The sequence below is a fragment of the Macrobrachium nipponense genome, chromosome 33 (assembly GCF_015104395.2).
Source record: "Macrobrachium nipponense isolate FS-2020 chromosome 33, ASM1510439v2, whole genome shotgun sequence".
In the NCBI taxonomy this organism is placed as follows: domain Eukaryota; kingdom Metazoa; phylum Arthropoda; class Malacostraca; order Decapoda; family Palaemonidae; genus Macrobrachium; species Macrobrachium nipponense.
The window spans coordinates 43,356,828-43,363,289 of NC_087219.1; the positions used below are offsets into that span (position 1 = coordinate 43,356,828).

General features: G+C 41.8%; 1 protein-coding gene across 1 annotated transcript in view; it reads right to left on the minus strand.

The window, feature by feature from the left end:
• Positions 1-4,594, minus strand: part of LOC135203127 (putative serine protease K12H4.7) — a 232,294-nt gene extending 227,700 nt beyond the window's left edge. The window contains exon 1 of the mRNA XM_064232771.1: positions 4,474-4,594. The gene's annotated coding sequence lies outside the window, so the exon portion shown is untranslated. The remainder of the gene's footprint in view (positions 1-4,473) is intronic.
• Between the last annotated feature and the right edge of the window lie 1,868 nt (positions 4,595-6,462).

The window sequence follows — 6,462 nt, forward strand, 5'->3', positions numbered from 1 at the left end:
CAACACAGGTGTTAATAAAAGAACATTCATTCTCCCTGCATTTAGCGCAAATACTATGAGGATCTAATGCCGATTTAGGCAGCCTAACCTTACAATCTTCCTACTGCAAACTCTAAACATAGGTGAAGCCTTAGCGTCAGACATCGTGAAAGAGTAGTCAAAACCAAAGTCGAAAAACAGTCCACAATAAGCGTATGCCAAGCCAGAGAAAAAACAGAATACGTCACCAAAAAACCAATCCAAATTCTCGGCAAACGAGTTGAAATCCAAGATGGAGGAACGAACAATAGGTGTTGTTCGTTCAACCGACAGAGAAATTATGGCTTAGAAAACGGGAATAGTTCCAGACCCCGCCACCCAGCGGCGGGAATGGTGGATCACCTGACCTACCTGTCGCGTGTGCCGCGAGTTTTGAAATTCTGTCGGGACGATCGAGTCTATAGCTAAGTATATATCTGCTGGGTAAGTTACTTGTACAAAATCGGTTTTCCGGTTCCTTGAACCTAAACCGATCGAGACTTCTGCTCGATTCGCGGCATCTCAGAGGGCGCTTCGGGGAAGACAGCCTATAGGGCGAAAGGGCTCTTCTCTCAGGAGAACAACTCCTATCAGACGAGTCTCTCGACGAAGGCGATAAACGCCCTGGAGATCGTGAGGGTTCTCTCCTATACGAAGCGGGGCGCTTAGCGGAACTCTTAACAGGGAGCGAGACATCCTTCCTCCGTTGTAGGATCCTTAGGCAAAAGAGCCTACGAGAGAAGCTAACTGCTCTTGCAGATTAACCAAAAACTTCTTCGTAGGATCCTGAAGAGAAGGCTCCTCTTGTTTAGTCTTCTTAGGTCCCGAAGGCCAATCCTCGGGAAAACGCTCTGGGCTGGAGTCAGCCGCGTCTCCTTTAGGAGCCTTCCAGGCTCTCTTCAAAGGCGCGAAAGAGAGCCGAACTCCATCCTCGTTTAGGAGAGGAAGAGTCTGAGGCCGAAAAACACTCCCTTAGGACGCCTTTTCTGCGGCAATCCGAGGCAGCCTGGGACTTAACAACAGGATCTGCCGAAGGGACGCCTGACCGTTGGGGATGTTCTGCATCCTCCCTGCGGCTTTCGACATTCCTCCTCCCCTGGTCCTGGGAGTTTGGAAGCGGTCTAGGCCTAGGAGCAATGAGGAACCGGTCAGACGCCCCCTCCACTGCACTGGGGACACTGCACAAGTCACTATCACCACTCTTACCTTGGTTTAGAGCTCGTAGCTGAGCTTGAAGTTTCTTAATTGAAGCTTTTACATTTTCCCTCTCTGACGAAGAATCTTTGGATTCAGAACAGGGAGAAGCAGCTGAGGCTAAGGGAAAATTGTTAGAAGGAGAGTTAACTTCTTGTTCTAAGGAGCAAGATCTACTAGATGACCTAGCTGAAGCCTTTCTCACTCTATCTCTCTCAAGCTTCCTAACATATGATGATAATTCCTTCCATTCAAGCTCCGTAAGGTTCTCGCATTCAACACAGGTGTTAATAAAAGAACATTCATTCTCCCTGCATTTAGCGCAAATACTATGAGGATCTAATGCCGATTTAGGCAGCCTAACCTTACAATCTTCCCTACTGCAAACTCTAAACATAGGTGAAGCCTTAGCGTCAGACATCGTGAAAGAGTAGTCAAAACCAAAGTCGAAAAACAGTCCACAATAAGCGTATGCCAAGCCAGAGAAAAAACAGAATACGTCACCAAAAAACCAATCCAAATTCTCGGCAAACGAGTTGAAATCCAAGATGGAGGAACGAACAATAGGTGTTGTCCGTTCAACCGACAGAGAAATTATGGCTTAGAAAACGGGAATAGTTCCAGACCCCGCCACCCAGCGGCGGGAATGGTGGATCACCTGACCTACCTGTCGCGTGTGCCGCGAGTTTTGAAATTCTGTCGGGACGACCGAGTCTATAGCTAAGTATATATCTGCTGGGTAAGTTACTTGTACAAAAAAGACATATTCAAAATATCTGATGCAAACAAAGAACCACATTTCAAGAAATGAAAACTATTTCAATAAACTCCATGAAGCTAATATGATTACAACATGAAAATTGGCAACGTATGATATCTGTACAAGCCACACCACAGCGATCTTAGAAAAGTAAACGCACTATAGGAGAGAATACATGGATTGATTGTTTAGTGTTTTTACATTGCATGGAACCAGAGGTTATTCAGCAACAGGACCACCGGCTTTATGTGACTTCTGAACTACATCGAGAGTGAACTTTTATCACCAGAAATAAACATCTCTGAACCCTCAATGGATTGCCCAAGAATCGAACCCATGGCCACCAAGGTGGCAGGCCAATACCATACCAATCACGCCACTGAAGCGCTTTTACACGGGTTGAGGGAGTCCAAGTTAAGTGAAATATCCCAGTCAGGTAAGCCACTGCATTCAATACATAGTGAATTGAGGTTAGGTCAGGTATTTTCAGAGACCATTTTAACTTATGGAATAGATGACAAATTCATTTCTCTTCATGACAAAATAGTACAAGCACAATACATACATGAATGATGCCAACTGTTGCAACTATTCTTTAGGAAATTATTTTTTTTGTTTCTACTGCAATTTCTTCTTGCAGAATCGTGTAAGGCCATTCCCTAAAACCTTTAACTCCTCCTTCCATGAACTCCGTGCATCACAGGGTATTTTGTGCATTCGTGCTTTATGCACACAATGATACAATGTATTGCGTCATCCTTTTGGCCATCTTGCACTTTTTATTTGCAGCATGACATTCAGCATGGCTCCAATAATTCTTGTGTGACTGTAAATTATTATGTCTAAAATTAAACAGCACTGTAATTCCATCACGAACAAGGGGTTATTCGCTTGGCAACTGAATGTGCGTCAACACAACCCAATTGAATCGGTGAAGTTATAATCAATACCTATGTCAGGATTCTTCTAAATACAAAATGGTGTGTATATGGCTTACCCATTTCTAGAAGAGGCCTAAAAATTCTTTCTGTGAATTATTTCCTCACTGCGGCAAGTCTCAGGCTGTGTGTGTGTGTCTATACAATTTTCTTAAAGGTATTAAGCCTATTTGTGAAGTTTCAGCTATCTAGGCCTACTATAATGGTTAAACATGGGCTCTATCTGTTAATCACTATACAATTCAGAAGGTTTATTCATACTTGTACTATCTAGAAGCCTACATTTTTCGTGAGTTCTGAATCAACTACATATTGGGTAAATGACCGAGCGGCGACATAGCGGCCACCTCTCCCGGAACGTGGCCACCTTCCAAAATAAGTACTTGAATTCGCTGCCATGAGCAGCACAATGTGACCTCTCTAGCTACTCCTCTTGAAGTGTTTTCTTCTTAATTTTTTGGTAAGTGGCTGCATTCCGGGAGAGGTGGCCGCTATACCACCACTCAGTCATTTACCCTAAGCATCTAGGGTATTTCTACAGAAGCAGTCCACACAGACTGCAAGGAACATAACCGGGGATACGACACCCACTAGGGATTGGGGCGTCCGTCCAATGTATTTCGCCGTGTTTAGTACTGGCCCTTGGGGGGTTAATTACAGTCGTTCGAATAAATATTACTTAACATTCTTGTTCAGTAGGTAAAACTACATAGAAAATCCGCAAATGCCATAGCCTAGGCCGCCGTGGATAAGTACCCTAGATTTACCGCATCTAGGCCTACTGTAACACCATAGACTGATAATAACCTAGGTAGGTATTTGAGAGTACTAGCTATAGTAATAGATTCACATCAAATGTGCATTTAATATCTAGGCCAGTCGGTAGATCTAAGCCCGTATTCCACGGCGAACTTAGCTACCTAGACTGTGGCAGTTGGCGTTTTATTATAGAATTTTACTTCCTGAACTTAAAAGTAATAAGCCAATCACAGGGCTGGAAACTCTCAGTCTCTCTCGAGAGTTCACACAGGCAGGATGTAGCTAGCCTACCTACCTACTACTACTAGGTTCCCCCTCTCCAGAGGGATACCTAGTTATGAAAGACGTAGGTATTCCTCAGGAGAGGTGAAACATACATGCTTCCTATGTGAATGCTCTCAAAACACTGAGAGTTTCCAGCCCTGTCATTGGCTTATCAACAGCCAATCAGGAGCGTCGTAAGGGACTTGCCTAGAAATCAGATGCATGGTTGATGTGAATCTGCTAGGCTAACTTGGCAAGTCCTAGGGCTAGTCACAAACATCAATAAGGGACGACTAGATAGGAGTATTGCTGTTTCATATCATAACTGATTAACCTAACCTTGCTTAATAAAACCTACTCGTCTCTACCCCTTGCATCCTTACTCTGGGGTTCGACCGAGGGACCCTTGACCGGGTAGAGTTTATCAACCCCACACTGATCTTACTCTCCTCACCAACTCACAGTTGATGTTTAGCTTTGATACCGTAAAGATATTAAGTTAGCTAGTTATGTTGCATTCTAAAACAAGTCTATACTTACACTCTCTAATTCATTGTACTTTACAAGATAACTGTCGAACTGTCATACGGACACCAATGACAGATAAGGGTCACGAGAAGTCAAATGTCTAGTGCGATGCAGAATTAGTAGTAGATCAGACTGCCTCTGCAACGGCTCTCACTGTATCTTTGATTTACTCGTGATTAAATTTTGTTCTCCGTTTTCCTACAACTCATTTTATTCCACTGGTTCTTTTATTTCTTAAATACTGATTTTCTAGAGTCTAGACTGCAGAATTAGACCAATTTTATTAACTATTTTCATGGTGAGAGTGTCGAACTGTTTTATTTTTAATTCCCATGAGATATAAGGACGGGATAAACATTTCTGTATAAAATACGTAGTTCCAGATATCTCTCTCTCTCTCTCTCTCTTCTCTCTCTCTCTCTCTCTCTCTCTCTCTCTCTCTCTCTCTCTCTCTCTCTCTCTCTCTCATAAGTTATTTAGTGTTAAAGTATGTTTCAAGTAAAGGAATGGTGTTGCAACCTATGATCGCGCAATGAACACGTCAAATTTGTTAAAATTGTCGGTATCTTTATTAGCCTCATTACCATATGCCATACATGAACGTAATGTTAATCCTCCGAATACTATGTTTTCCCAACAATATAAGTATGTCTTATTTTTCCAGTGAAACGCATTAGTGCGTACTACATTCTCGTAAACAGGTTTTGATGTGTTTATTGTCTGTTTCGCCTCTGCTGTTTTCTATCTCTTATATCTGCGAAATATATTGCATTGAATAACTATATCATCGGATATTGGTATATGTTTTCCCCCCTTTATCATGGCCACATTCGGGCAGCTATTTAGATAATTAGTTTAATAATTACCTCTCAACGAAAGTTGGACGCCGGTTATGATTTCAATCGTGCATGTACCTATATACTACGTGTGGTAGCAGTATTTCCCGAGGATGGGGTAACGGAACTAGATTAAAATTTACAGATATATTCGTAAGGTAACCTTGAAGGTGATCCACGAAATTTTCAACTTTTAGGGGAAACAATGTCCGACTTCAGACAGTTAATATGACAACAAATTTTGTAAAGACCACACGATTGACAAACCTTGCTAATTTGATCAAATTCTTTTCTTATTTGATCTTCAGTTCACCTGCTAGTAACTGAGAGAGAGAGAGAGAGAGAGAGAGAGAGAGAGAGAGAGAGAGAGAGAGAGAGAGAGAGAGAGAGAGAGAGAGAGAGAGAGAGTTAAAATCATATTATCCAGACTTTCCTGGAGGAGGCGACACGTATTAAGGGTGCAGTGACTATGAATAAAAGCTTATGAAATTAGTACTAAATATGAAAACACGCGCATAAGAGGCATTAGGCAACTAACAGCTCAGTCGAATGCTTGCTTTTGTTCGTCAACAGAATCACGAATGAAAGCTGAATACGTGAATACGTTATGATTTAGCTTTGTGCCAGCACGGTCTCTTGCTCCTAGAACAGCACGTAATAGTTTTCTCCAAGTATGCAATTAATTACTCGATCCTGTCCTGTGTAAGTATATTAACAAACAAATCTACATTTTGGTTGTTCAAATCCTTTATAGTTTATAGACTTGCGTTTTACTGGGAGCCCTGGTAACCGGCAACAGCTAAATTTGTAGAATACAACCATACACATTGAGACATCCATTTCATAGCATCTATTTAGAGAGAAAAATCCTCAAGCTTGTTAAGTTATAACCTTAGACGTAGTCAATTTCATGCTTTGAAGTTAGCTGATTAAATCCATTCTTTGAGTCACAAAGTTCATGCATGGTTATTTATTCTTGTAATCTGTATAACAGTATAAGAAGTAATGTCCTGCCGGTAATTCATGAGGTATGTTGTCACTAAAATGGCAACAATGTTAGTGAATCTACTTGCAAGGTACGACGCTAATTATAGCTACTACGCCATTTTTTGCCCTTAGGTAGTATGTCAAAGGGATTGTCCATCATATTCAATGACCTATATTA